Raw genomic sequence first — 4,880 nt, forward strand, 5'->3', positions numbered from 1 at the left:
GCCTATTTCTTGTGGCCACAGTGCTCCCAGGCAGTGCATCCGTCCACAGAGGCCACCCCACCCACCGTGAGGCCCCTCCTCCAAACTGCAGCCTGGAGGCCAGCCTGACCTCGGGGACTCCCAGCTCTGGGCGGGAGTCCCAACGCCCCTGCCAAGGTATGTGTCAGCCTCAGAGCAGCACACCGTGTTTTGGTAACTCGCAAAGGCCGAATCCTAGAAAGACTGCGTGTTCCCGGCCACTGGCCGCCCAACCTTGGCGATGCTCGGCCCGCCTCCGGGGAGCCCATGCACCTGCCGAGAGGCAGCAAGGGCAGGGCGCCCCCATCTGGCCCTGTCAACATATATTTCTAGGCTCAAGTCAGACTCGGGAAAGTATGGCTTTCTCCCGTCCCCACACCCTGGCCCCCCTGCACCCATGAAGAAGCAGCTGACCCAGGTTTTGATAGAAAAAATGAGCATCTTCACAGTCAGATGAGAAGAGCAGAAGTAAACCTGTGCTGCCCTAATCTAGCTCAGACCCAACCCTCTTTCTGAGGAAGGGTCGAGCAACCTGCCTCCTCTCTCTTTTCAGAGCATTTGGAACAAACTTCCAAAATACCAGAGGCTGAGTGCAAACCTCCTTTGCTGTCATCAAGAGGAGTGATGAATCATGCAAAACACGCCGTTTCTCTCGTCCCAAAATGCTGCATATATACTTACATTTAGTGTCATTTTACATGTGCAAGGTAGTTTTTAAAAGAAATTCTTTTCTCTCTCTCTTTTTTCCAAACCAAAAACACCAGCTGTAAAACCCACTGCTTCCTTCCCCGCCAAGTCTGCAGCAGTAGGAGGTGGCGGAGGCAGACAGTCGGGGCCCCCTGTGCTCTGAGTCAGGCCTCCCTCTCGGTGACTCACTGCCTGCAGAACAAACTTAAAAGCTGGTGAATGGCACTTAGGGGCCCACAAGCATGCAGGGAGGCCTGAAATATTTGCAGAGGTGCACACTGCTCATAGGATGAAAGGCCACTATGTAAATATCTTGGCCCTATTGGGGCGAGGCATCTTCAAAGTGGCTTCTGCTTGTCGCATCAAGCCAGCAAGGAAGCAAAGACGTTCATTCAAAAGCAGCATGCAGGAACCACACCACAACTTCCTGGCCCCAGAGGGGAGACTCAGAAAAGGACCACAGCTGCGGGTCCCGTGTTTCTCCTCCACTGCACGCTGCACAGGATGATATTGTGATGGCCTACAATGTCAGCTTTCAGGCTGGGCAGACGTGATCAGTTTTGTCTCTTTTGGCAAGGAAAGGCTTTTTTGGAAGACGCTCAAAAGGCAACCATAGTTACTAATGGAGCATGGCGAGCTTGAGACAGAGGTAGTTATTACCCAGGCTTGACAAAAGAAGACAAAAACGCGAGATGGTTTTTGCATCAAGCCACAAATATTACTCCTAAAGACCCCCCCCAGGTGAGTGCAGAAGCAGACCAGACACACATGATACCCCTTGCAGCATCTCCCTAAGATTCCCAGAAAGTCCCACACAAATGTGAAACCTGGTAACAACCCTATGACCAAAGAGGAGGCTGGGAGCCAAACTCCAGGCAGATTTTTCACTAACCACGTTGTCCACTGGGATGCATTCAGAAGAACATTCTTGGATTTCACACCATTTGTGTTGCCCCCCTCTGAGCTAGAATGGGACAGACAGTCCCCAAGAAGGAAGGAAATAGTTTCGTTTTACTCAGTTCCTTCGTTGGCGACGATCTTCCACCTGGGCAGGCAGGAATTATCTTCGAGGTCAGACAGAGAGTAGTTTCATCCTCCTTTTCTGCCTCTCTCTAAATGACAAAGAGTACAGATCCCAGCATGCAACACAGTGTGTGAGAGAGAAGGATGGCTGAAGGTGTGCATCATCTTCAGAGGTTTAATTGCTAGAGAAAGCGCCATCAACAGTGGTAGAAAAGGGAAAGGTGCTGGGAGTGGCTGCTCAAAGGTCTGCAAACTACATTTGGTTTTCCAGCCTAATCAGAGATCCCAAGAGCTGAGCAGGGCAACCCCAGGCTGGCTCAGAGACACCCCAGACAATGCCCACCAGCATGAGCGTCTGAGCCAAGCAGGCTTCCATCCCCGAGAGGAAACAGCCAACACGCAAGTGGGAGGCTAAGGACCCTGCATTTACCTCATCTGATGGGCAAGACTGAGCCTGGGTAGAGGGGTACTTCTCCATGTGATGGAAAAGTATCAACAAGGGGCCAATGAAAAGACAGTAGAGCCTGAAGGAGAGAAAAGCTGTCCTCAAGACTTGGAAACAGCAGATCTCTCTGAACATGACTGTTCTTGATTTTTCTACAAGAAACAGAGGCTGATCTTAGATAACGGCTGTGCTGTGTCCTCTGAGAGATGCAAGAAGATATGGTCTCAATGGAACTGGCCGAAGAAGGAACTTAGAAGGAACAAAACAGTCTGAGATATAAGAAGAGATACAAAGAGAGCTGGCGAAAATAAGAAGATAATATAAAGTACCCAGAAGAGAAAAGCCAGAGTCAAAACTGCATTTGAAGAGAGAAAGGGCAGAACTGAGTAAGAAACAGCCTGTTGACCAAAGAGAGGAAGAGGTCACAAACTTTTTGTTCTCAGGATCCCTTTATACTCAAAAATTATTGAGGACCCCACAGAGCTTCAGTCTGAGTAGGGTACAGCTACTGATATGACTGCGTTAGAAACTAAAACTGAGAAATTTTTAAATGTTTATTAAAATTTTATTTTAAATAATAAGCCCTTTGCATGTTAACATAAATAACATTTTTAATGAAAAACAACTGCTTTCCAAATAAAAAAAATATTTTAGTGAGAAGAGAGTCACTGGCTTATATTTTGCACGTCTCTTTAATGTCTGACTAAATGAAAGAAAACTATATTCTCATAGCTTTTTAAAAATTGAGACATAATTGACATAACATTATACTAGTTTCAGGTGTACAACATGCTGATTCAGTATTTGTATGTACTGTGAAAGGATCACTACAGTAAGTCCATCACCACACAGTTAAATTTTTTTTTTTCTTGTGATGAGAACTTCTAACATTTACTTTCTTAGCAACTTTCAAATATACAATATAGATTATTAACTATAGTCACCAGGCTGTACATTATTCCCAGGACTTACTTTATTTTATAATTGGAAGTTTGTACCTTTTGACCCCCTTCACCCATTTCACCCACCCCACACTCCCTCCCTCTAGCAACCACCAATATGTTCTCTGTATTTATGAGTTCGTTTTTCTTCCTTTCAGAATCCACATAGAAGTGAAATTATACAGTATTCATCTTTCTCCGACTTATTTCACTTAGCATGATGCCCTCAACGTTCATCCATGTTGTCACAAATGGCAAGTTTTCTTTTTTATCATAATCGAGTAATATTCCAGTGTATGTGTGTGTGTCTTGGCTACTGTAAATAATGCTAGAATGAACATTGGGGTGCATTTGTCTTTTTGAGTTAGTGTTTTCATTTCCTTTGGATAAACACCCAGAAGTGGAATTGCTGGATCGTATGTTCTATTTTTAATTTTATGAGGAACCTCCACCATACTGTTTTCCATAGTGGCTGCGTCAATTTACATTTTCCCCAACAGTGCACGAGGGTTCCCTTTTCTCCATATCCTTGCCAACACTTGTTATTTCTTGTCTGATTGATAGTCATTCTAACGGGGGTTTGCAATCCCTGATGACTAGTTGATTTGCAATCCCTGATGACTAGTGATGTTGAGCACTTTTTCATGTACCTGTTGGCCATGTGTATGTCTTCTTTGGAAAAATGTCTATTCATTTCCTCTGCCCATTTTTTAATCAGATTGTTTGTGGTTTTGCTATTGAGTTGTATGAGTTCTTTATATATTTTGGATATTAACCCCTTATCAGATATATGCTTTGTAAGTATTTTCTCCCATTCCATAGATTTCCTGTTCATTTTGTTGATGGTTTCCTTTGCAGTGCAGAAGATTTTCAGTTTGATGTAGTCCCATTTATTTATTTTTGCTTTTGTTACCTTTGCTTTTGGTGTCAAATCCAAAAAGTCACCACCAAGACCAATGTCAAAGAACTTTTCACCGATGTTTTCTTCTAGGAGTTTTATGGTTTCATGACTCACATTCAAGTTTTTAGTCCATTTTGACGTTTGTGTATGGTGTGATAGTGGTCCAGCTTTTGCATGTGGCTATCCAGTTTTCCCACCACCATTTGTTAAAGAGACTGTTCTTTCCCCATTGTACACTCTTGGCTCCTTTTCAGTAAATACATTGACCATGTATGTGCAGGACTATTTTGGGGTTCTCTATTCTGTTCCATTGATCTATGTGTCTGACGTTATGCTGAAGCCATGCTGTTTTTATTACTGTAACATTGTAATACAGTTTGAAATCAGGGAGCCTCCAGTTTTGTTCTTCTTTCTCAAAATTGCTTTACCTATTCAGAGTCTTTTGTGGTTCTATACAAATTTCAGGATTGCTTGTTCCATTTCTGTGAAAAATGCCATTGGAATTTTGACAGGGATTTATTGGATCTGTAGATTGCTCTGGGTAGTATGGACATTTTAATAATATTAATTCTTCCAACCCATGAACACAGAATATCTTTCCATTTATTTGCATCTTCATCAATTTATTTCATCAATGTCTTATAGTTTTTAGTGTATAGGTCTTTCACCTACTTGGATAAATTTTATTCCTAGGCATTTTATTCTTTTTGGTGTGATTGTAAATGGGATTATTTTCTTGTCTTCCTAATAATTCATTATTAATGTCTAGAAATGCATCAGCCATTTGTATATTGATTTTGTATCCTGCAACTTTACTGAATTTATTAGTTTAACGGTTTTTTTTTTTTTTTTTGGTGGAGTCTTT

Source organism: Eubalaena glacialis, chromosome 14, assembly GCF_028564815.1.
Source record: "Eubalaena glacialis isolate mEubGla1 chromosome 14, mEubGla1.1.hap2.+ XY, whole genome shotgun sequence".
NCBI classification, from domain to species: domain Eukaryota; kingdom Metazoa; phylum Chordata; class Mammalia; order Artiodactyla; family Balaenidae; genus Eubalaena; species Eubalaena glacialis.